The sequence below is a fragment of the Desmodus rotundus genome, chromosome 1 (genome assembly GCF_022682495.2).
Source record: "Desmodus rotundus isolate HL8 chromosome 1, HLdesRot8A.1, whole genome shotgun sequence".
Taxonomy (NCBI): Eukaryota; Metazoa; Chordata; class Mammalia; order Chiroptera; family Phyllostomidae; genus Desmodus; species Desmodus rotundus.
The window spans coordinates 127,629,205-127,655,348 of record NC_071387.1 but is presented as its reverse complement, the minus strand read 5'-3'; the positions used below and the strand labels follow the sequence as shown (position 1 = coordinate 127,655,348).

Genomic DNA, 26,144 nt, shown 5'->3' with positions numbered 1-26,144 from the left:
TCATAACAGCAATAGCGTTTATTTTTCATAAGAGCTGGTGTGTCTGCTTTCTCTACAACTACAAATGGATACTTTCATCAAGGAAGATGAGAGAAAAAATAAAAACAGGTTAATTCAACCAAATGATTAGTTCCGCCTACTTGATCAGGGAATTGAATGGTTAATCAAACTAAGCAGGCATTTTGACATTGCAGAGTCAACACCTTAGATATGGCATATGAAGTAGCCTGTCTTTTGGGTCCTTGGCAATTGTTCAACTCACACCTCTCTGTAAAACTGTTTTCCCTCCTAACCACTATATTCCACTAAGTCTGAATGCTAAAACATTGGTTTTGTTTCTATTTAAAATAAAATTACACATTATCTTCATTGTCAATAAAAAGGAAATGAGAAAATGCTTGAAAAATATGTATTTCTATTGCCCAAAAGTCTTCCTCTCACCTTTTCAACTGTGCTAGTTGTTAAAAGTGAAGGTGCTTTGTCAAATGCATTTAAAACTATCTTCTGGCCAAACCTACACTGATTTAATAGTATCTCTGGCAATTCAATAACATTTCCTGAAAACTGCAGTAACTTTATCCACACCTATAGGGTCAATATCACTTTGCCCAAAGGGCATAAGTTGAAGGAATCATTCACAACTTACTGAACACTTAACTGAAATCAGTGGCTTATTCCTTTGTATAGTGGTGACAATAAAATATTTAATATGCTATTTAATTTAGGACCTCTGTAAAGTGGCATGATACCTAATATAGTTTTCAATTGTAGAGCAAAACTTTTAAAAGTTTTTCTCTAAATTGATTTTTCTCCTATCAATCCAAAGTTCTCAGATGGGGCTTTGCTATTATTTTCTCTAATGCACTGTTTTCCCTCACTCAGTTTTATTACCTGATGTCTGCAGACATGAACTTGTGCGCCCTTTTTTACTCATCACCTCTCTGCTGTAAGTCTCTTGAGTATGAATTAGTCAAGTGTTAACCCTGAACAAAGACCTGACTGCCAACTCATTCTTTCATACAATAAACTTTTTTGTCATCATGTCTGAAAGAGACAATATAGTGTCATAATCAAGAGCGTGGGCTTGGATCTGAGGTTCCCAGGTTCAAATCCCAGCTGGGCCTCTTGTTAGCTGTGTGACTTACGCAAGTCATTTTAAAACCATCTATGCCTCATTTTATTTTTTCATCTGTATAGTGGAGAGTTTAATCATTCCTATCTCACTGGGTCATTGTGAAGATTCAATTAGTTGACATACGTAAAGCATTTAGGACAGTGCCTGCACATGGTATGTTTTTTTTTTTTTAAGATTGTATTTATTTCTTTTTAGAGAGGGGAAGGGAGAGAGAAAGAGAGGGAGAGAAACATCATGCGTGGTTGCCTCTCATGCACCCCCTACTGGGGAAGCTGGCCTACAACCCAGGCATGTGCCCTGACTGGGAATCTAACCAGCAACCCTTTGGTTTGTAGGCCAACACTCAATCCACTGAAGCACATGAGGCAGGGTTGTACATGGTATGTTTGTGTTTGCTATAATTAGTTTGCCACTCTATTTTCATTTTCCTTGAGTTCCTCTTCTTATAAAATCTTTGGAGAATACTAGCCTGTTATGGTATCCTCTCACGTTGCTACCTGACCCATCCTCTTGATTAACTTCTCTCTTCTTTAAAAACCTCACTTTCCATATTAATCTACCTTCTCTTGTGGCTGCCATCTCCTCCATATCTACCACAGCATATACTCCATTGCCCCATTATTTCTGAATCATCATCTCTCCCCAAACATATCCGCCCACTGCAGCCTATGATAAAATGTAAAATGTGATTTACTCATATAGGTAGTAGATTTCCATTCATAATCTGAAAGGCACACGAAATGCAGGACGGCTGCTGTTGTGCAGTCTTGTACTGGCTTTTTTTTTTTTAAATTGATTTGAGACAGAGAGAGTGAGAGAGACGTCAATTTGTTGTTCCACTCATTTATGCACTCATTGGTTGCTTCTTATATGTGCCCTGACTGGGGATCGAATCCACAACCTTGGTGTATCGGGATGACGCTCTCACCAACTGAGCCATCCTGCCCAGGTTGCACTTTTTTTTTTTTTAAGAGTTATACAGGGTGGGGCAAAAGAAAGTTTACAATTGTGAGTGTGCAAAACACAGTTTATTCTTGCATTATTAATTATTATACTATTTTCCATACCAACAACTGTAGACCTACTTTTGCCCTACCCTGTACATAAAAGCACTGCCTTAGTTCAATTTGGCAGAGAGGTGCCGCAGTTCGTGTGCTCAAAGGAAATGGTAGGACAACTAGAAGGTAGGATATAACGCTGCAAATTAGATACGCACCTGAATTTTGAAGAGCCCACTGTTTTTCTGGCAATCAGGTATGGTCTCTGTCAACCAAGTGCCTTTATTTCTACTCCATCTAATATTATCACTGACAATAACAGTTCTGGTTTGAAGTGCTCCGGAGATTCTCCTGGGCTGTGCGAGGTGGAACGGACTAGGTCTTGCTTTACACTAACTCCTGCGGGCTGGCCATGCAAGGAAGGCTGTAGTAAAGCCTAGTGGGAGTCAATAAGCTGAGTAGATAAGACTCAGAAAATACCCAACCCACAACTAGGCTCCATAATAATGTGACATTTTTATAGTCACATTTTTAAACCATAACAGCACTTGAATGGTACACATTATAGTATTTCAATTTGGTCATTTATCTAAAAATGAGTTTTGTCTTGGCTCATAAATAAACAGTGACATTCCAGCAATTTAAAAAGCTCGGCTTCACCTTTTGCTGCAAAGCTCATTTTACAATTACAGAAACACATGCCCTTTTGTGCCATGTTGCTTAATCTTTGATTTATGGCTGCTATCTTTGTGCTAACCTCTTTCTGTACACTACGCTAAGTTTGTACAAGCTCAGCTATTTCATTCTTATTTCTAATCTTAATGGGTTATTTTAACCCCAGTGGCCATGTCTCTCTACCAAATAGGTTAGGGAGAAATTATTCACTCTTTCAGTTCACCAAATGGCAGTCAGTATCTTAGTGTGTTCTCAGAGTCTGAAATCAGTAACGCATTTCCCTAAAAGCCTGGCTAGCTCTTCCAGCAAGCCTTCCTCTCTGTCCCCTACTCTTCCCTTTGCTTGCTCTAGTGGGCCTCGAAGAGCAAAGCCTTCACAGGCAATGGCTGCCTGCTCTTCCTACTTCCCACTCTTCACTTTCAGCAGGCCCCCTCAGCCAGTAGGCTAGGAAGAAGAAACTTAAAATGGCACAGCAGAATGGTTTCTCCTCCAGCTCCATTTCGCCTACCTTTTAAGGGTAACCCCTGGACGTTTACAGAGTCACTCCCCACTTCTCCCACAGTCTATAGCTCTAGGTCTTGTCACATACTTACGGCAATGTGCTTAATGTTAAGTGTGAGCCCTGAGAAAGAAGAAACCTACTAAGAAGGGTTTCTGGTGGCTAACTGGGTTCAACTTTAAAAAAACAAAACAAACAAACAAAAAACAGAACCTAGAAGCCATTTCTGCATGAGGGCCTCTCACACAAGCTGCACTAGAGAGAAGCCTGCACTGAACTGCCTGCCTCTGCACTAAACTGCCTACCTGCACTGTGTTTCTGGCCATCTGAGCGGCCCTTATAAAGGAATTCCTGGAATCCCACACAATTGCACCCAATCGGAACAGCTCTATTCTGACCAATTAGGGCTGTGCCTTTTGGACCCATCAAAATATGAGGATTTGGAGTCCTCATTTGCATGGAGACAAACCAATCAGGGACTAATGGTCAGAACGTCTGTCCATTTAAGCCAGCTCCCCTCTGGTTCTGAGAACACACTTTCCCTTTCCACTCAAGACTGTGTTTCCCTAGCTGGAGCTGAAACATGGAAGACATCTTGCGGGAGCAAAGCAGAGCAGACTGGCACAGAATAGAGAAGACAAAAGCGCAGTGGAGCAGACCAGTGCAACACAAAGCAGACTGGAAAGGAGCAGAGAGAGGCCTGGCCCCACGGTTGCCTGGCTCCAGGGCTGCCTGACAGCTGGAGTGTTTTCACAGCCCTGCTGTATCACAACTGAGCCATTCCATAGCTGTGCTGTTTCACAACTGAGCAGCTTTGCACTGAATAACGTTTCCTCCTTCGCACCCCAAATGGGGGATCCTTGTTGGCGTTGAATTGGTGCCAACGACCATCGGTTGACAGAAGGAAATCTGTGTCTTGCTCAAGGTCCAAGATGATGAGACGAGTATAGTTCCTTATGTGTCCCTTATCCTATATTTGAACATTACAGAACTGGCAGGAGTGCTTCAAGGTTTTGCTTTAGGGTTGTTGCTAATGACTTGTTTTCATTATAGATGGATTTTCTTCCCTTTTCATTATTCTGTAGTTGTTTGGAAGGTGGGAGAAGTGTATTTTTACTCCAACATTTTAAAATATAAGTCTGTATAAAAACTTCCATAAAAACACAGAAAGAGGCTGATGATACAATGCTAAGTAAAAATAATGCAGGCTATAAAATAATATATCCAAGGTGACACATAATTATGATATCAAATACCTGAAGGGGATAATACACTAAAATGTTAAATTATTGTCTGAGAGTTGAGTGACTTCGAATGTTTCTATTGATACTTCTTTGTCGTTTCCAAGTGTTGTTCTGTTTTCAGGGAACAAGTGTCCCATTATATGCAGCAGGCAATGTTTACAAAACCACACTCATCTGGCAGCACAGCCTGTTTAGGGCTCTCTACCATGTGCACGCTGATATCTGTACACTTATTCACTCAATAAATATTTACTCAATTGCTGCTATGAGCCAGGCATTATACAAGCGTGGAGAATACAGCAGTGAACAAAGAAAAGTCACCCACATATAAGCTTACATGCAGGTGGGGGAGACAGACAAAAAATAAGCAAATAAACATAGGATATGCTAAGCGGGGGTAAGAGCTATGACAGAAAAAATAACACAAGGCAGAGGTACAGAGAAGGATAGGGGACTGAGAGGAGACATCAAATGTTTTGAGTCTGCATCCATTAAAAAAACATGGATGCCAAAGAAGCTACAAAAGCAGAAGAGCCTGACTAGGTCAATACTACAGGTGCTGATTCACTTGTTGTTCATTATCGGTTGGGCAGTCATGAAAACAACAAATGTCTATACACACATATTTTTATTTCTGGGAAATTCTTCCTAAGAACACATTGCTTTCACCTGGAAATATATAGGGACTAATTATATCTTCTAAGCATTTGGAAAATAGTGTATTTTAAGGGTTCTTTCTGTTAAGATGTTTGACTAAACAGCTAAAAAAATGAATAGTTAAAGGGGCTGCTTAATGAACATTCAAACCCAATGAACTTGAGGAATTCCCACCAAACAGGAATTAACTAAATACCATATTTTAAAACACTGTGTGCATTAAGTGAATATTCACCAGTAACATTTATTCTCCTCACTTTTTCAGGAATTGTGTGGGAAAACCAAATCTCCTTAGGCTGCACCCTAACAAAGCTCCATAAGTAAATCTTAGTATACACAACTGTCATTTTTAATATAAGATAAAGCAATAGTTCTCCTGTTATAACACATCTACAAACTATAATGAAAGCCAATCGAAAACATGAGCTACAGCACACACGGAAACTGCTCCCTGTCCCACTATTGCTAAGGAATGAACCTGTACACGGGGGTAAACCCCTATTTCCCTGAGTGTTGCTACACCCCACTATACTATAGCGGCACATGCTTTTCTTCTTTAATTTAATCATGAACACACTCCAGCAGTGAAGGTACTTCCATTTTAAAGGTTAAGTGATTTGTTCCAGGTTCTATAGCTGGTGAAAGGCTGAGCAAGAATTCAAACCAGGCACTATGATTCCAGAGTCCACACTTTTCACTATTACTCTCTACTGACTGAGCTTCCAGTCAAAACCTCATCTCACCTACATAGTTGCTCCTCTAGTTCTAATAAACTTCTTGCACTTAAGTTATTAAGATTTGTAAGTTAAATAAAGCAAGTCCTACAGAAAATTCTAAAAAACCCATGCTGGTAGTCTCCCCTCCCTCCTTCCTTCTGCCCATCCATTCATCCATCCGTTCATCCGATACCTCTAGAAATCACTATAATAAATTCTCACTTGATTTCTACTGTCTCTACCTTAGTATAGAGCTCTTAAATTCTCACTCATTTTGCTAAACTACTGTCCTGACTGAACTCCATGTAACAGTTCTCTTGCCCTATCTTCATTTTTCTGCTACTATATTCCCTTTCCAAAACACAGCTTGAAATTTTTCACCTTTAAAAGAGATAATACATGTAAATAAATTAGCATCTTGCCTGGCCTATAATAAGTGCTGCATAAAAACTATTATTTTTGCTATAACTATGTGCCAGACATGAAGCTAAGCACTGGGGATGATGCAGCCATGAATAAGACGTGGTCCCTGGCACTGAGGAGCCTGAAGTCTATTGGAGACAGAGAAAAGTAAACAATCTATCACCGCACAGTTGTGCGAACACCTCCCCCTGACTTGGGTGGAGACAGAGACCAAGAGGAATGAGGTGTCAGGGCAAGAAGGCTGAGAACAGGATAATTCCCAGGATGCTAATCCCCTGGAAATCACAGGGAACTTCCAGTCATGTAGTAAGTCTGGACAAGGGTAGGGGATAGGTCACGGGACCGAGGAGGCTGAACAGGTGGGCAGGACCAAAGTCATAAGGGGTTGTATGTCACACTAAGGATTTTGGATGTTATATATAGGCAATGAAAATCCACTGAAAATTTACTAGCACAGTCATTGATGCAATCAATTTTAGAAAGATAAACTTGGTAACAGTGGGGGGAATTGATCAAAAAAAGGTGGAGTTAGGTTAAGAGGTTGCTGCACCAATCAAGAGGAAAAAATATGACAAGCTGAATAAAGATACTAAATATGGGACTGGGCAGGAAACAATACTGCTTAGAGTAACTCAGTAAATCAGGCAATTTGTTGAGTGTTTGAATGTTGGGAGACAATAGGGAGGAGGGATTTAGGAGAAGAGAGTGGTCGAGATAATATCCTTGAAAGTTAGGGCCATTCACTAAATTAAGAAATTGGGACAGAACCCAGATTTTGAGGCAGGGATGATAAATTTATTTTCCGTGGTGTAGATTTTGTGAGAGCTGATGAAACATCGAAAGGCGGACAAACAGAAGACAAAGAGGCTCTCCAGCCCAGGGCTGGAGATTAAAAATTTGGAAGTCGCCAAGACAGGTGATAGCCTAAGCCTTGGGAATGGATGGTACAAGAATCTATGCAGTGTTATTTATTAATATCACTCATTGAAGAAGATTTATAAGCTCCCTTTTTCTGTAGTGGGTAATGGATCAAGATGTGGCTCCAGGCCTCCCTTTCCCATTATCTCCTGTGACACCGCACCATATATCTCACTGTTAAGTCACACCAAAATACAATTTTCCGAGTCTGTCAGAACCCAATGCCCTCCCCTAAATTTTCTGCTTGGGAAAAACCTGCTTGGCCTTTAACTCTAAACAAAATATCACTTTTCCTGGAAAGCCCTTGATAATCTGACCACCTTCCTCTCAGTTCCAGGTGAAGTTCATGGCTCCCTCCTCCTCCCTACTATCACACTTGATTCGTGCCCATACTATTCATATATTCCCCCCTCCACTAGATAGAAACATTCTCCCTCCTGGAAGGAGAAGACTGCCTCTACACAGGAAAAGGTACCAGGGCATGTCTATAAAATGACTGCGTAAAGTCATGGGTCCTCTATCTGCAAACGCCATCAACGACTCTAAAGAACCTATGATGACTTCTGCTTGGCAAGCAGCCACAGAAGCTTCTTAGGTATATAATATGATATTTTCAGTATGATCTACTGAGAATTTTTTCTATTTCCATGTCATTGGAACTCAGTGTCGACACAGCTAATGTGGTAAAAACAGTGTAATCATTTAGAATAATAATTACTATGAATACACTTGTTCCTCTCAGTGAAAATGCCTCAAGGCAAAAAATGAGAAGAAATGAAATCTAAGCAGAAAGAGGGCTGGAACAAAGCAATAGGGGGCTTCACCAGGATTGATGGGGAGATCATTATCGTACTTTGGTGTAGTGTCCCCTCCAGAAAGGACAATTCAAAGATCGATGGATAGATAAATAGATAGATAATTGAGCAAATTTATATTTAAGTGCCCAACATATGAACATATGAAAGACATAGTCTTCACAATAAAAAATGTCAGGAACCACACCTGGGTTGACTTTAAAGAAAATACTAAAGCCCTGGCTGCTGTGGCTCAGTGGATTGAATGACCATCTGCACATCAAAGGGTCACCAGTTCGATTTCCAGTCAGGGCACATGCCTGGGTTGTGGGCCAGGTCCCCAGTAGGGGGCATGTGAGAGGCAACCACACATCAATGTCTCTCTCCCTCTCTTTCTCCCTCCCTTTCTCTAAAAATAAATAAATAAATACAACATTTTTTTAAAAAAAGAAAATGCTAAAGAATAAAGAGAGATCCAAATGGCCAAATGACAGCCATTCCTTGTAGAAGCATCAGCTCTTCTGGCAACAGGTTATTTGTTTTTGCCTACTTAGCTCCTTGAACTGAAGAGACAATCTGTAAATCCTTACTTTGGACTGGCATCAAAAGGCCTTTCAAACTGCTATTCCTCCCTTGGCTCTATAATTGTAAAAAGAAGACACATCTGAAGTTAAAAATACGTGTACAATTTTTCCAAGACATTGAAAGATGCATTGATATGGTCTGAAATTTCAATAACTATGACAAATTTATTACAAAATGAAAAGAAGTTGGTTTTTTTTTTTTTTTCAAATTGACCACTACGTCTTCAGGAATTTGTTAGTCTTCATTCTTGATGGTTTCATGAGTGTGCTGTAAGTGATAGATGAGGTGACTCTAAGAGTCACATAGTGACCTACTTTGTGTGACGAAAGAATGAGAACTTTAAGACAGGAATTAAAAAATGTGATATGTGCAGAAAATCTACCACACAAGCATCACAGTGCTAATATCCTAATCTTCTTTGATTAAAAATAAACAGGTCTACCCTCAAGAGCCTACAGGAAATTCAGTCTTAAAAATCATCTGCTTTGAAACTTCCAGGAACGTATAAATGTGCAAATGTTTAGCCCTAACTCTTACAGTAATTAAATGAAGATGCTGAATTGTCCCTGATTCAATCCAATTCTTATTTAGTGGTCACGAACAGGGTTGATAACACTAGGCATACCCAATTATGCCAGTAGGTTATGTGTTAATTCACTGAATACTTTGAGGTTATAAGTTTCTTTTACACACATGTTGTGACTATATACCCCGTGCAAAGAAACAAGGTCGAAAGCCTTTCATTTACTTTTTAGTTTTGCCGCTGAAGCACTGTGGCTTTAGCCCTTGACTATATATTTTACTTTTTCCATTTTAACATTTGTAAGATAATAGGTTTCTTTTCACCTTTAAAAATTTTTTAAATGCAACAATATGGCAAACTCAATACTTTGTAAAAAGAAACTGATGATAATAACACTTAACTTTGTTGAATACTTATTATGAGCCAAGCATTGTAATAAATTCTACCTAAATCATGTCATTCTTCCCATGACCTTCGACAGGTAACCATTTATGCCAGGTTCCCTACAGGAGAGACATTCAAATGCAATTTGTGGGTAGTTTAATGAAGATCCATTTGCAAAGGTATGGGCAAGGTTTGGAGAAACAATGAGAGATGATATAGTGAGCTGGTGAGACTAAAGGGAGGAGTTAATCAGTGTGAAGTGTGTGGAGGAGGGCACAGTTAACAGAATTCATAAAGCAGTCTTAGGGAGCTGGCTGCGTGCCAGGAGCTATGGCCTACAGTAGCGGGAGGTGGCCTGGTGAGGAGGGAACCCAGGGCATAAACAGCTCAGAGCCTCTTCTTGCACCTCCTGCTAATGCCTCCCATTGGCCAAACCCAGCCAGAAGCCAAAGAACAAAGGATCCTACTGATTCAGTCCAAACATCTCAACACTTTGAGCAGGCGGAGAAAGGAAGTGAGTGGATCTGACATCCACTGTTCCCATTTTATCCCAAACATCCAAAACTTACCTTATATAAATGAGGCAACACTAAATATTGGTTAGTGAAAAAAGAGGCAAAACAAAACATCAAAAGGTTTGGGTGAGCTTCACCGAGTCCCAAACATAGAAAGAGGCTGAGCCAGGCCTTGCTCTGAGGTTCAAATCCATACTCGTAACTAGGATGGTATTCTGCCCGTTCCTCATTATCTTTGCACCACATCATTTACAAACATGCTGTTGGGTGTCACGGGAGACAGTGAGAATGATAGGAAATCATTAACCTCCCCCAAGAAGCTTATAATCTTTGTGCCAGTTTTGTTATCTTGCATTTCCGTCTCATTACTGTCAAACGTCCAATTCCCTTCTAGCATCAAAGTTCTATAAAAGCAGGTCTTAGGCCTCTTACAATTCCATCTAGCGGCTGAGCAGTGAAACCTTCCATCACATGGCATTTTGCCCACCTGTTGGCAGTATCTTGTCTCGGAGGGATGTTCTGAATACAAGTAACACAGGTAACATGATGATATCTTTTGAGAAGACAAGCCAAGCCCTTAACCTCTATTTAATTCAATGGAGTAAGCCTTGGGTTTTACATTATTAATAGATTTCCTTGCAAGACCTGTTCGAGGATTCATTTATTCAACCAGCCAATATTGATCATACAGTATACACCTGGAGCTATGCTAAGTAAGACTGAGAAAACAATTCTTACCAAAATCAACACCTGGCCGTCTACAGGAAGGAGTCAATAATTATCTAGAGGGAAGTTAAAAGTGTGCTAATTAGCAGGAGAGGTCATGGGCATGTATCCTGGAGTCAGTCATGGTCCTGCCCCTCAGTAGCACCCTCCCCTACTTGTCCCCAGGTTGTTCTGAGCTCGACCACAGGTCAAATCCTGTAACGAGCACAAGCCATCCCAACCATGATGTTGTTGCCCAGGATGATCAAGGACGCTGCTATTTTCTGTCGCTTAGGAAGGGCCTCTGCTTTGAAATGCCAGCCCCACGTACCAGCGCCAGCCTCAAACAGATCAAATAGGAATTTGTCCCCGCAGGTTTTTTCTCAGTTCTGTTTCTGAGCTTGGAGAGGCCACTCTTTCATGCCTGATCCTGACTGAAATAGCACAGAGAAATCTTTCATCTTTTTCAGGGACAAGGCAGGCGAGCTGGCACAGCTACTCCCTTTCACGCTGCGCAAGCATTAGCTTTGCATTTTTAAAAACTATTCTACAATGTGTCATGCAGTGAGGTTTTGCCAAAGGGAGGGAAAGGAAAAAAGAATAGCAGAGCTGATTTCCTACATGCAAGTTTAAATGATTTTGGAAAACCGTCAACCTGGATCAAATTTCTATACTAATTTGAGTTTCCCACTAATGGCAAGAATGTACAATAAAACCATCAGTTAGCCTCATTATAATTATATTCTAAAGAATAATCTATTTTCTTAATAATTCTAACACACGGAAAAATTCATTGCATTGAAAACTCAAATATTTCATAATGCTATTTCATCCAAGAGCTCCAGGTAAAAATCACTATTTTAATTATCTCCCAAATGTTTACTTAGGTACCCACACCTGTGCTTTCTGTTGCCAACAAAAGCTCTGCATGTGCAAAAGTCTTGCCGCACGAAATGCATTCACATACATCATGTAACAGAACAGAAAAGAAACAATCAAGGACATTACTGGGAGAACCTCACATCCCTCTTCTCACCAAATCAATCTGGAACTTGCTAAGAGCTCTGCTATTTCCTAGCAACGAGTAAACATTGTGCTATATCCAGTGCCCAAGATTTGTAACCACGTTAATGTGCGAGTACTCAACTTAATTAAAGATTAGACTTTTAAATTGTATTTTTAGTGCACAACAGTACCGCTAAATTATGATGATCAGTGGCTAAGTGTGCCTATGTCTGCAGAACTCAGGGAATGAAAATGAATCATTTATTTCCATCTTGATATGATTGCTCTTCTCTGAGGCACTATTCTCCAAGTTCACGGGCCTTGGAGTTCATTGGAATTCTATGGTTAAAACACAGCTTGGAGACCTCATTTATGAAAATTCCTTTAAACCTTTCACCACTTTGACAAATCCAGTCCAAGTTCACTGAGCCAATTCAAAAGTAGCTCTCAGCCTTTTTATAGGTTTTCAATTACACCAACACAGCACACCAGAGCCGTCATGTTGGCAGAAGTATATTACAGTTACAGAGAGGCACAAGTTCTTTTTTAAGAGACTCAAAAATAAAAGCAGCACTCGCAAAACTGGAGCCAAGAGATGCAAAGCTTTGTCTCTCTTGTACCATCCTTGACTCACTAAAGAAGAGATCTGCAAACTGCTTATACATGGCTAGTATTGAGTTACCGCCTTTATGATGCATGCTATGATTTTTCTAGCTTTTTAGACTTTGCAAAGATATTGGCAAGCTACCTTTCCCTGAACCTATTCCAAATAGTTTTTGGAGGAATTGTTCAAAACATTTCCTAGACTTCATTCATCGTCCTCCTGCATAGGGTGTGACTTGCAGGGTTTTCTTCTCCCTTCATGCTGTCTGAGAAACACAAACCCAAGCAGGTCAATGAGCTCTTCAGGTTGAAACTGGTCATCAATGGTAAAACGGAGGTTAGGCTTAATTCCATTTTCTATCTCAATGTGCTCTTTAAGTGGGCCTGAGACGAGAATCCCTACTAAAAATGTTTATATGACTGAACAGATCAGACGCTCATATTTTCTTCCACTTTCAAACTTCGAATCTATTTGAATATGTGGTTAGCATGGTTTTATGGGAGTACCAGTCTCTGAGACTTGATTGTATGAAGTATTTCAAATGACACTTACCATTAGGGGTAAAACAGACAAGCGAGCACAGGCACATTAGTTGGTTGGAAGCACTTGCAAAATTTAAACACTGTACGTGCAAAGGCGAATTGACTCAGGATGTAAATCTCCCATCCCCAGGGAGGGGGAGGGCAGTGATGACCTAAAACCACCGGAAACAGAGAGAAAGTCCATCCTGATGACTCCCACAGCTCCCTGGTGCAGGCTATTCCTTCCTTCTACATTTAACGTTCTAGGTGTCAGCTGGCCTTTTAAGTAATCTCGGTAGAAGGCTTGTTCAGTAGATGGAATTTGTTTTGGCATTTGGCCTAACCTCTTTTATTGTCATCTTTAATGTAAATAAGACCATTATGATTTAACCTATTAGAGTGCAGATAAATTTCTCTAGTATTCAATATTAGAAGAGATGAAACCTAAAGCTAAACAAGACCCATGGAGGCTCAGAAACAATTCTAGGCCAGGATACTCCTTTGATGGCAGAGGCCCCCCGCTCCATTCAGTCTGACTCAAATGCAGTTCTGCGGCACATGGACAGCATCAGGGACTGACAAGTGGGTGCCAGGGCTGGCAAGGTGAGCCTCCACAAACCTATCTCTTCAGAAGCTGGGGTTAGTAGTGAATCCTCCCTCACTTATCAATGCATTCCTCCAATGTTCTAAATTCCGAAAGAGGGCCTAACTCAACACTGCACTCTACAATGACGACAGAAAGATGACATTTGCATTCCCTACCCTCAAGAGCCAGGTTCAAGAGCACGGACGGCCACATACAACACCTCCTACACAGGCAAGAGTGGAGATGAAAGCTAAGAACTTAGGAGACAAATACCGAGGTCCCTGAGTTTGCCCCCGGGACTCCCAGGTCCTCCTCGGAGCCCAAGCCTGCCGTCCACCACTATGGGGACCACCAGCCTAAAGTGGTTACTGAACATCACAAGTGTGGATAGTCTGAGTTAAGAATAAAGTCCAACCCAAATTTCAAAGAGGTTGAAAAAAAGAATGCAAAGAATATGGTTAATGATTTTTTATATAGATTACATGGGAAAATGCTATTTTTTGGCTATATTGGGTTAGGTAAAACACATTATTAACATTTCACCCATTTCCTTTTATTTTATATGCCTACTAGAAAATTTGAAATTACCTATAATGGCCAAGAAAGTGACTCACTTTCATGGCCACTATTATTTCTATCAGCCAGTTCTAGCTAAGTAGTCACAAGACAATACTTTGGGAGGACACTTGGGAGGTGCCTTGGGATGGGTGGGTGAGTGGGGAGAAGTGACCAGAATGGGAAAAGAGACAACACCCGAGGGAGCCTAGCATGAGCTGCAAAGAGGGAGCAGAGGCTGGTGATGTGTTTGCTCCCTGGAGAGTGCTTGCCTGCTGGATTCACTTGCAGCAGAAACACCCCAACATAAAGGCCCAAAATAACACTGACCATAATCACATCAAATAAGTTAGAAGCAGCCTGAGGTTTTACAGTGAGCCATGCTCTGCCTGAGGCCAGACTACCTAGTTTGCCCTGTCTTCACCCCACCTGCAGCCAGTCTTTCGGTCACTCTGCCTTCTCATCTGCAAATGGGGGGACTAAGATGAACTGCTCTGCTGGTGTGCCCCCCTTACTCTGTCAGCTAAGTCTGTGGAACCCTGAAGTGCCCCGAACACCCTGAGGAAGGGAGGAAAGGGATAGAGAAGTAGACAGTTTGCCACTAGAACATTGAAGCTGTACAAGAACAGAAGCCCGAACAGAACAAATCCTTTATATTTCCTCTTTCATAAAACTTATCACACTTTATTTGAATTATTTTTTAGCTCCCTTGTCTGCTAGATATAAGCTAGACGGAAGTGCCGCGAGCTCAGGAACCACAGCTGCGTGCTCACCGCTGTGACCACAGATCCGAGTACAGAGCCCAGACACAGCAGGTCCCAAATAGACGTCTCTGGACAGGTTCCAATGGAGACTTTGCAGTCAGTTTTGTTACTGGGAATCTATTTGCTGAGTTAAGTTTCCAGATGTGTAGACTGCATTCAAGAATGAGCTAGAGACTCGCTGAAGAATGGGCAAGCGCTGGTGCTGGACTGCTCCGATGACGTTATCTGGGTGTGAACAGTTGTGACAGGTGAGGGAGGACAGTGAGCTGGAGACCTTCCAGGAGGCTCTTCTGGCAGAAGCAGGCCTGTGCTGACTTTAAACAAGGACGCTGACGGCTGAGGGAAGTCTGGACTAACGCAGGCTCAGAATTTCACTGGCACCGGTCTCATACCCACGGCAAGACGAACGAGCAAGGAGGCGGCATGAAGTAGCAGTGACGCAGATCTGGGTTCTGTGTTTGACTCCCCTCTCCCTGCGTGGCAGCTGGGAGACTGAGTTCCTTCTCTGAACCGCATCCTCCACAGCTTAAAACAGGGCTCATAATGCAAGCCTGAGCGAGTTGGTTAGCTATAGTGCACTTTTCATAAAGGACTGGCACATGGCAAACACTCAATAAACGGTTACATGTGATATATGGTGAACACTCAACAATGGCTATATTTCTTCTGGACTGTAGTTTTGCTTTTTTGAATCCTCACTGGAGGACATTTTTTTTCATTGCTTTTAGAGTAGAGAGAGAGGAAGGGAGGGAGGGAGAGATAGAGATAGACACATAGATAGAGATAGAGACAGACAGACAGACAGAGAGAAAGACAGACAGAGAGAAAGAGAGAAAGGGAAACATCGATCAATCGGCTGCCTTTTCAGTATGTGCCCTGACTGGGGAATCAAACCTGCGGCCAGGTGTGTGTCCTGACGGGGAATCTAACCTGCAACCTTTTGGTCTATGGGACAACACTCCAACCTACTGAACCATCCCAGCCAGGGCTGCTGTATTGTATTAACAGCTTTTACACAAGGTTTCTAACCTGGAGTCTATGGAGCCCCAGGAAATCCACAGATGGGCGTCCACAGATCCTGGAAACACCCTGAACTCATACAACATGGTGTGCACGTACATGTGCATGTGTGTACATGTGTGTGTGTGCATGTGTGTACACACCCTATTTTTTCCTTTAAGGAAAGAATCCAGAGCTTTCATCAGAACATTGAAAGGCTCTCAGACTGAAGCCAGTTAAACAGCACTGAGCTCCTGTGCCTCCCAATGTGTTTAGCTCATTTTATGTATCTACAGGGTAACTTTCTGAGTCCTGCTTAGAACTAAACCTTTTCTGTGCCTGTTCAAGAGGCCCACATTTTATACACTGCAGCACAACCTCCGTAAAAGGCCTTTATTATCTGGCAGCAGCAAAATCAAAGGAACAAAGGAATATGAATAGAATTTCTGGAGTAGAAATTCATCTTAATTTCAATGATAGTACTGCAATTCTTACCACTTAAAATGCATCCTTTTCAGTTCTTTCACATAATTGATGGCCAATGGAGGTAACTGGAATGTTTTATTCTTAGGAGATAGTCACTTCATTTTAGAACCACAAAAAATAAATCATAATGAATGAATTAGAAGAGCCCAGTCAAAGTCTGATTCTACTCCTCAACAACTCAGATAAGTGTCCAGGGGCTCGACAATCTCCATCAAGAGGAAGCTTGGTGGGTAAGTGAGCTACTTCAACTCTTTAAATCCACAGTCTCCTCAAATGGAGAAAAAAAATGATAGTGATAATTCCTCTTTCTTGTGAGAATTAAATGAGAAAATAATTGTAAGGCATCTGGCGAGCACCAAACACAGAGTAAGCACCTCATACATTTTAATTATTAAATAGCTTCTTTATGGCAGCAAGAAAAATTATTCCTCATCTGACTTCTGAGCCATAGATTCTAGCCTCAAGACTGACTTTGGGCCACTAATACTTTTCAGGTTCTCTCCTAAGGTATCTCTTAGAGATCAAGAAGGAAAAGAGCACGCAGCAGTTGCGAGAGCTGTTGAAAGAGTGCCTGAGAAGCAGCTTCAAAGAGAACCCATCATCATGTCCAACACTGAGATGCAAGTATGAGAATCAAGTTAAAAGAAACAGAATAAACCTTAAAAAAATCACCTTAAAAACATGAAGATTGATGATTCAGTACATGTTTTCATTCATTTAATAATTATTGAGCATATATAATGTGAGAGGCAAAGGTACACACAAAGAAGAGAGAGCAGAGGAGCGGGAGAGCCAGACAAGCACAGCCACCACTGCACCTGAGGGTAAAGCCTGATGCAGGGGCTGGGCAGCACGGGGTGTTCTGCAGAGGCTTCTTCAAAAATAACGTGGGCTGAGTTTGGGAGGAGGGATAGATCTTCACCAGGCCAAAAAATGAGAAACAGTCCAGGCTGGGTAGCTCTGGTGGTTGGAATGACATCTTGTACACCAAAAGGTTGTAGGTTCAATTTCCCATCAGGGCACTTACCTAGGTTGTGCATTCAATCCATGGTGGGTCAGGGCACATACGGGAGGCAACCAATCAATGTTTCTCCCACACTGATTATATATACATATCCCCCACCTCTCTTCCTCTCTCTCTAAAATCAATAAACATATCCTTGGGTGAGGATTGATAAATAAACAAATGTATAAATAAATAAAGAAAAGAAAAACAATATTCCACAGAGACAGTAACACATGCAAAAGCATGCAAATGTAAGAGTGAGTGGAGCATTTGGGCATCCTGATATAGGTGATATAGGTCAGCATAGCATGGAGATAACATGGGCAGCTAGGAGAAGTCTTTGCAGAACATCCTCCCTGATTGCCATCTGCTGAGTCCACGGAAGGAGGCAGGGCACACACATGGGCATCCTTGGAATTCATGGTCAGGAACCTGGACATCTCTTTCCGCCACCCTCCCCTCCGCCAGCCCAGGGCTTTGAGGTTTGGAATGATCCTGTTTATGAGGTTCCCTCTAGTTCTACCTATGAGGTTTCGAATGGAACATCTATTACCACACATAGTTACAATTTTTTTCTTGTGATGAGAACTTTTAAGATCTACTTTCTTGGCAACTTTCAAATACGCAGCACGGTAATATCAACTATAGTCGCCACGCTGTACATCACATCCCTATGACTTATTTATTCCTAACTGGAAGTGGGTGCCTTTTGACCACGGATTCATGATTCAAGTTCACCTACCTGTTCTTTAGAAAGAGCACTCAGGCCGTGGTGAGGAGGATGGCTTGGAAGTGGAATGACTGGATGCAGCATTTTACAGATGACTTGTAAAGAGGGAGACAGGGAAGGTCTGAACTAAAGGAGAAGTAGAGTAAGACTGAGAGGCACAGCAGAAGGCCCTAATCAATCTGCAGGCTGATTAGAGGAGGAGGAAAGGGAGGAGGTCAGACGAGGATCATTCCCAGGTTTATGGCCTGGTAGCTTAGTGAGAGGATGCTACAACCTCCAGGGAAAACAGATGGAATAGTGGGTATCTCTCTGTTTCTGCTTGCACAGCATCCACTCTCTCTTTTCAATATTCCCTTTTTAAACACTGCCCCTTCCCTGCACTCAGGTCATTTGGTTTAAGAGGGTTGTTGACCACACTCCGTGTACCTCCCACCCTCTCCTCACACAGACCGCCCTCCAACCTGCTGACCATGAGAACTGGCTCAGGCACGGGCACAGGATCAAAGTGGTCTGATTAAAGTTAATCCTGAGTTATTCCCTTTTTCTGCAGGGTTTAAGTCTGAAGCTGCTGACGACCATTTTACCACCATGAAGACAAGAGGAAAACCAGAAGCGGATCCTTCCTGAGCTTTTCCGATACAGGAGCCAGGATGCGGGCCTTCCTACCTGAGCAAGTGCGGCCTGGGTAGGAAGAGTCTGTGACTTGCTGCCAAGAGTTCTGACATATACAACAAGTAAAGAAAATTGTGTTTCAAGAAAGAAAAAAAAGTCTACTTTTGTGAGTGGTAGAGTATAAAAACCTACATTACTGTGATAATAGTTCCTTAAAATATTTAAATCTACCCAAGGATTTAGGGACTTTGTAGCAAATTCTACCGTGAATAATGACAAGCCAAGACAGACTGTCTTAGAAAATGTCACTGCACCAAGAAGGGCACATTTGCTCATTAAGTTAACATTTATTAAGTATCTTCAGGGTTCTTAGACTTGTAAAACTCCATGCTTGGGTTTGAGCTGGTCCATCCAAGGCCCTTCCATAAAGAGCAGCTGTGGATGCTGTTCAGCCTAATTGTACATGTAAGCGAGGCCAGGTGTTTCTGTCTGGCCCAACAGCTGTACCTGATGTTAAAGGCCACCTGAATTTCAGACTGGCCATCTATCAAACAAGGCTGGTGAAGCAGCGCCTCAACTGAGTCCTTAGGTGAAAAAGCAGAACATGTTTTGAATTTCTCTCCCCTCTAGTAAAGTATCTACTGACCTTTCTGGAGGAGCCTGGAGGACACATTGTGCTGGGCCCTCTTTTCTTCCTTTACTCTCCCTCCATGAGAAAACCCAACACTAGCATGGGTTTAACCTTTATTAATGCACCTATACCTCTATATAAATATGCTTAAATTGTTGCCTCCTGTCCTGTCTGCTTCCCAGCAGTTAGGCCCAAATAAATCTTCAGGCGTCCATCCCTGGTGGGCATTTGCTGGCTTTGCCACTATGTGTCCAAACACAGTGCTCCCGTATCCTTTGAGGAAGCACCTACCTACTCTCCATGGTGTGCTGTCTTGGTGGTGCTGTCAATCAATGCTTCTGGCTCAGCAGTGTGCATGCCACTCAAATTACGCCCAAAGTGTTCAAACTAGCCGAAAGTGTTCTGTTTCCTGGTATTCTAAAGCCAAGGGCAGAGCACTCTAAGGGCAGACCTCCAGCTGTGCCTCAGGAAAAAGAACATCAGTTCCAAATCCCCAGGCGCCCAGAGTAGTTCTGTTTCCATCCTGAGAATGGTTCTCCTGACTTCCTTTGACTCTTAGGATATCCTCCACGTACCATTTTATTTCTGTTGCTTTACGACTACAGGAATTTAACTATACAATCCACTGTGATTTAAACACTACGCAATAGCTGACGTCCCTAGTATACTCTGCAGCTTATAAAGTACTTTCACATTCAATTTGTCTCTTTTAATCAACCTTCCTGGAACTGATTTTTTCTCCTCCCCCCAAATAAATCACTTATTGATTTCTCTATTTCTTACAAGAGCACAATCATTCTTTCAGTCCTGTAATCTTTTTTAAATCTCAGAATAATTTTGGCTCTAGGCTTTCACTAACCCCCTATAATCAGTCACCAAATCCTAAATATGGAATCTCCCAGATCAACCCCAACCTTCCCACTCTCTCTGCCTCCAACTTTGTCAGAGCCTTCCTCACCTCAGCAATGGTCTGCTGACTCTGCCACCAGGCTACTGTCTCGGGACCAACGGTACAATGGGACCATCAGCAGAAGGATGTGGAAACAATTTTATTATCAGTGTGTCACTCCTCTTCTACACTGCTCACAGAACAAAGATCACAGGACAATGATGTATGGGTTAATTCCCTAGCCTCAGTTCTGGGCTCTCCACCAGCAGGCTCCACCCACTCTCCTATCTCACAGCACACTGCTCCTCAGCAGAAAGCATTTGCTAGAACAAGTGCTCTCAAACATGTAGCAGATTGAAAAAAAAGGCTACAATTTTTTGCAGCTCCCTCTCATCGTAAGTGGGGTCTTTGAATGCCCCTTGAATCTAAGAGAAGCTTATAAATTGATTTGGTCAATGGGAGAGTAGCAAACACAGGACAGAGGCTTAAAAATCACTTTTTAATTGGGGTTTGCTCTGTTGCTGCTCTTGGAACACTGCTTGATTGCCATGTAAAGAAGCCCAGGCTAGGAGGCTAGAGAATGGGAGGCACATGTCCCAGTCACCCATTAACCTGACCAACACCCAGAAACCACCAGACACAAGCGAGGCCATCCTAGATCATCCTGCTGCCAGTGACCCCACCAGCTGACTGACTGAAGATGCCTGAGGAAATCCAACTAAGACCAGCAGAAGAACCACCTAGCTGAAGCCAGCCTGCATTTGCTGACCACAGAAATATGGCCTGTAGTAGTTATTTTAAGCAACAACTTTTGGGGTGATGTGTTATGCAGCAAAGGATAACTGATAAAACATCACAGCCGATTTGGTCACTTTTTCCTAGGAATTTCCTAGGAATTACTATTTAGTGTCTTGGGCACACAATCGCAACATATCTCCTTTCATGTTTTGTACCATTATTTAACTTTTAATGTGTGCTATTTCCCCCTCATAAGTTCCTTGGGAGGAGACGGTGCACTTTCTCTTTTTGTACCTCACCTATGCGCAGAGTGCGCTCACAGTGACTGTGTAAGAATTGAGCAGTATTTTTCTAGGTCCCGGTTGTCAATCACATCAGTTAACATTCATCATTTCAATGCATACTTTGATCATTAAGTTTAAAAGCTTAAAAAAAATCTGATAAGATACAAACCATAAAACATGAATCTAGTTATCTAACCTACAAACTTCAAAGTCATGCACAGCATATATCATATTAGGAATCACTTTATTGATTCATTTTCAGAAAATTACTTTTTGCAAGGGAACCTGCATACCAATAAAAAGGGTGCACAAAGAAACAAGTATATAAGGGTAAAAGTTTCACAGAAGCAACTGTTTGATTTTCACCAAGATACTATTTCTCTCCCAAGACACATACTTCTCCTATGTGGTTTGCAACCCTAATCTGACAGACTGCCAAACACAAAGCTTCTGTTCCTAGAATGTCACTGACTCTCCCCTTGCTGTTCAATTAGATTTTGCATTTAATAGCGAAATTCCCTTGTGCTTTTTATAATGGTGCACCTGCTCCTTGGGAGATTTCCTCCTTTGACAAGAAATGCCTTAAATCTAGCAAGAAAAAAACAGCTCCAGGCTTTCTCCGATAACATCGAAAATATTTATTTGTATTAGATGTTTGTGTGGGTTTCCCTCCTCTTAAAAGGAGTAAAGTCCTGCTATGATTCCTTCCAAAACAACAGCGCGCCCAGAGTTTCTTGGCCTCTGTTCTGCATTTGCACTGCACACCTGCACCAGAACAACGGCCTGGAATTAGCTCAGCGGCGACATGGTAGACAGAGAAACTCATTTGCGTTACTCACCACCTTTTGGATGTCAACACATGGTAAATGTCAAAACAGGTGCATCATCATTTCAAACCTACTGTCTTGTAACCTCTCGCCATGAAATGCTTGCTACGGAGAAAATAAAGTTTATATTCAAAATGTGTTTCCCTTTTTTATATGTTATTTCTGAGATATACAAATATTCTTAAGAGAAGCACCATTTTTTCTTTCCAATTCTAGACTTGAGAGCTCTTACATGTTTGGTTTAGAGTAATCTTCAGTTAATACGGCATTCCGTAGAGACTTCTGTGATTGGTACCAAAAGGTCACATCTTTTTCAAATAGTTTTCAGGACACCTTTAAGGTACTTCCTGCACTCTAGCCATGCTGCATATAATCTAACACTGAGATGCATCAGAAACACCCAATAGACCTTCTCTCCCAGATGTGAACACATTAGCATACTGCTTCCCTACACCTTGTTCTCTTTGCCTTTTAAAATTTCAGTATTTAGAAATGAAATACAGATTTCAACCCATTCCCAACTGGGACGTCTGTCTGCTCCACAATGAGAGAAGAAGGTTTCTGCCTTCCTGCGTATTCGGCAAGGAAAGTGGTGCTTGGAAATTACTGTTCAGAGTGACACCTTGGAGAATTGACAGACTCTGCACACATGTAATCCTCATAAACCTCCCCAGACAGCCCTTATTTCATTTTGCAAACTGCACCCTGGCCGGGCTCCACAGCACGTGGTGTGTGGTGAGACTGTCCTGCAGTGGTTCTCCCTTCCTCCAGGCCCTTTGATGGACACTTGTCAGTAACAGCCAAGAGGAGTGGGGCCCAGCTAACCAGCAACTGAAAAACGGACACGACAGTAAGCTCCTTCAATTAACTTTCCCAAGGAAAGCACTGTCCCACAGGAAAAAACGTTTGCCCCTCTCCTAGCGGTCCATTGAAAATGAGCAACAATGCTGTTGCCTTTTTGTTTCCTAAAGACTTTCTTCTCTGCAAGCAGTAGCGTGCTCCTCAAAGAATGCTAGTATTTCCTGTGGAAACTGTATGGCTGCCAGTAATGGCTCATAATTTTCCCTCTCTTTTTTTTTTATAAAAATGAAATAAACAAAACATGTCATTTGACAATAGCCAAAGTAGCAGTTCCCCTCACTTACCACCTGCAGATGAAAGTCACCACCAGGAAGGGCCAAGAGAGAGAAACGCGCCCCGCTGAAATTGACACGGACCTGCCCCGACGCAGGACCAGGGCGGAGAAAGGCGGTGGGAGCCCTGGCTGGACGGGGCAGACGGGACCCGCGGTGTGAAGAGCGCGGGGCTACCCGTGGGCGGCAGCAACCCCAGGTGTTCCTCTTCGGTCTATTACTATTGTAGGTTCCGTTGTTATTACTATTACTTCCCCTTCGTTGTCTCAGCTCTCAGGAGCCAAGGCACTGCCCATCCCTGCCTCCTACACCGTCCGAGGTGGCAGCGAAAATAATGAGCACAGCAAACGGGCAAAAGAAAAGAACAATCCTTTGGAAACCGAGGTGGGGTTATTTCCCCTTTCCCCGGAGTAAAGCTGCCGCCGCCGCCGTCACTATAGAGACCTTCCCCCAAACCCTTTCTGCAGAGTCGCCGCCGCTACCCTAGCAGCCCGGAACCGCGGCACAAAGGGGGCCTGTGGGTTGGGGGAGCGAGGGCGACACCCGCCGGAGTCGCCCGCTGCAAACTTGGAAAGGCTCGGCCGCCCGCGCCGCCGCCCCAGCTTCCCTGCGGCGCCCGCCCCGGACCTGGACTCACCCGGGGCGTCCGGCGCGCCGGCGGCTCCCCAGCGCGGACAGACGGACGGACGGCGGCGGCGGGAGCGGGAACAGCCGCAGCAGGAGCAGCAGGCGTTGGGGGCGCTGCCGCGGCCCCGCTACGTCACAATGCGGCCGGCCGCCGGCGCCGCTCCCCCGGCCCCCCGAAAGGCGAGCGCGGGCGGGGACAGCCCCGGGGCTGCCGGGCCGGAGCCGGCGCGGAGGGACGCCGAGCGCACCGCGCGGGGACGGGGGCGCGGCCGCCGCTGCACAGGCTGCTGGAGCCGCCGCGCCCTCCGGCTGCCCGGCGCCCGCCCCCGGCCGGCGAGCCCCGCTCGGCCCGACTGACAGCGCCCCTCCCGCCCTCCGCGCGGCGCCCCCCGCCCGGCCCCCGCCCCTCCCTCGCCCCAGCCTCACCGCGACCCGCAGCCAGCCCGCCCGCGACAGTCGGCGAACCTGCTCTTTCTTCTTCACCTTCCGCGCGTGTGTCGCTGCCGCCTTCGCTTCTCATCTGGGTCTCCCCTCCCCTCCTACTCCCCACCCCCCGCTCTCCTCGCTCTCCCGCCCCCACCCTGCCCACTTCGCGGCCTCTCCCCCCTGGAAATGAAGTCGCCCCTCACGGCGATCCGTGCGCCAACAGCTGCCCCCTCATTCGTCCCCAGACCATCCCAGGTTCCAGCCGAAACCGGGCAGAGAGTGGGAAAGGGGGGAACGGAGCGTGGGCATGGTCCTGGGAAACTGCTGTACTTCAAAGCCCCTGGCAGAGCATTTTGCGTTGGCACCGAGTCTTCAGTCTCTAATCCTGCCCCCCACCCCTGCCACCAGCCGCTTTCCCACCCTGGAGGACTTCGCTAGGGAGTGAATGGCAAGGGGCTTCTACCCGGATGGTTTTGTGCTCAAGTGTGGGTGGTGGATGGAGACGACTTTGGTCTGAAATAATGGCTTTTTAATTCAACAACGCTTAAAACACCACTTTATTAACTTTACTTTTGTCGTCTTAATTAGGGCGGGGAGAGGGGGGGGGTGGGCACTGGAGAGGCTATACCAAGCCAACAGTGATGACTGTCTCTTTCCTTATTTCCGAAATGAGTTTAGGGAGAGTGGAAGCATTTATGGTAATATTGGCTCACGACCATCTCGCTTTTGCCCTTTGGAAAGCTTTAAATGGTTTTTAAGAAATCTCTTTCCCAGGAGAGATGACTCGGGGAAGTGCACTCAGAACAGCCATCGAGGGCGACATCGTTGCTCCAGGAGGTGGATGGTTGCCCGATGCTGCCCCAGGGAAAAGTGTGAGGAAGCAAGTTCTGGTCCTTCTGTTCAGCGGCATCCTCCTTCCCTTGCCAGTTCCAGAGGACAAAAGTGGTGCAGCGACTCTGGGAAACTCAACACTATCTGGGTTGGTAAAAATGGGATGTCTATATGTATGAGCCTGTCATTGAAAATATATTACCAACAAACAAGGAAGGACCTGGTTTTTTAAAGTCTGGAGTTGGATGAGTAGAGTCACATTGCACGCAGTGCCTGTGGAGTCCAATGGCTGCTCTGTTGGTATTTCAGGAGAGAGGCAGTTGTACTAAGGAGGGCAGGTGGGGGGGCCTCCTTGCCCTGGACCTGTTTGGACAAGATAATAGTGAGCCAATGTTACCTGTAGTCACTGCAATTAGGACTACCTGGAAGGCCAGCAGAAGAATGCACATGCTTTTAATTCCACTTCCTATTGGGAAACTGAATTTCTCTCTCTGCTTTTTAAGATAAACAGCCAAGAGCATGTTCTGCAGTGTTGTAATTTGTTTATTGTAATTTATTATATATAAGATTTTAAGTACATACATGGAAAGTGGCTTCACAATTTTAAAAATACACATTTTCCCTCAGTAGAAAATATAAAATCAGATGACATCATATGGCACTAAAAATACTTGAAAATATTGGGTTTAATTTGTTCACATCTGGTTAAAATAAAAATGCTTTTTTTTTTTTTTGCCTAGTATAAACTCTGAGAAAAGCACATCTTGCTTTCATCCAATAGATATGGATAGAATTGGTGTTCCCTTGGCATGTTGTATAGGAAACATACTTTCCTTGTCACCCTCTTAAATATTGTGACAGCCTGCTTTTTAAAAATAAAATTTTAATTGATTGAAGAAGGAACTTACTGAAAAAATTATAAATGGATATCTCCTTCCAAATGCTCTAAACTTCTATGAGCTCTAACAATGAGCCAGGTGTTAACTCAATTAAAACGGTTCAACAAGAAGGGACCCAATGATGGTGCAGGTACAGAAAATGGGTAGTTCCTGGAAAGAAAGGTTCTCTGTTTTTGCATAGCCAAGGGAATAGCATGCCATACAGTTAAAGAGCAATCTC

General features: G+C 43.4%; 1 protein-coding gene across 7 annotated transcripts in view; it reads right to left on the bottom strand.

The window, feature by feature from the left end:
- Positions 1–24,300, bottom strand: part of SNCAIP (synuclein alpha interacting protein) — a 147,728-nt gene extending 123,428 nt beyond the window's left edge. Inside the window, exons 1-2 of one of the 7 annotated variants that reach the window (XM_053910656.2) lie at positions 23,779–24,146; positions 22,021–22,113 (exon numbers count right to left, since the gene is read on the bottom strand). The gene's annotated coding sequence lies outside the window, so the exon portion shown is untranslated. Of the gene's footprint in view, positions 1–22,020; positions 22,114–23,153; positions 23,464–23,778; positions 24,147–24,194 lie in introns of those variants that run through there. The other 6 variants (XM_053910652.1, XM_053910678.2, XM_053910641.1 and 3 more) reach the window with 6 other exon arrangements.
- Between the last annotated feature and the right edge of the window lie 1,844 nt (positions 24,301–26,144).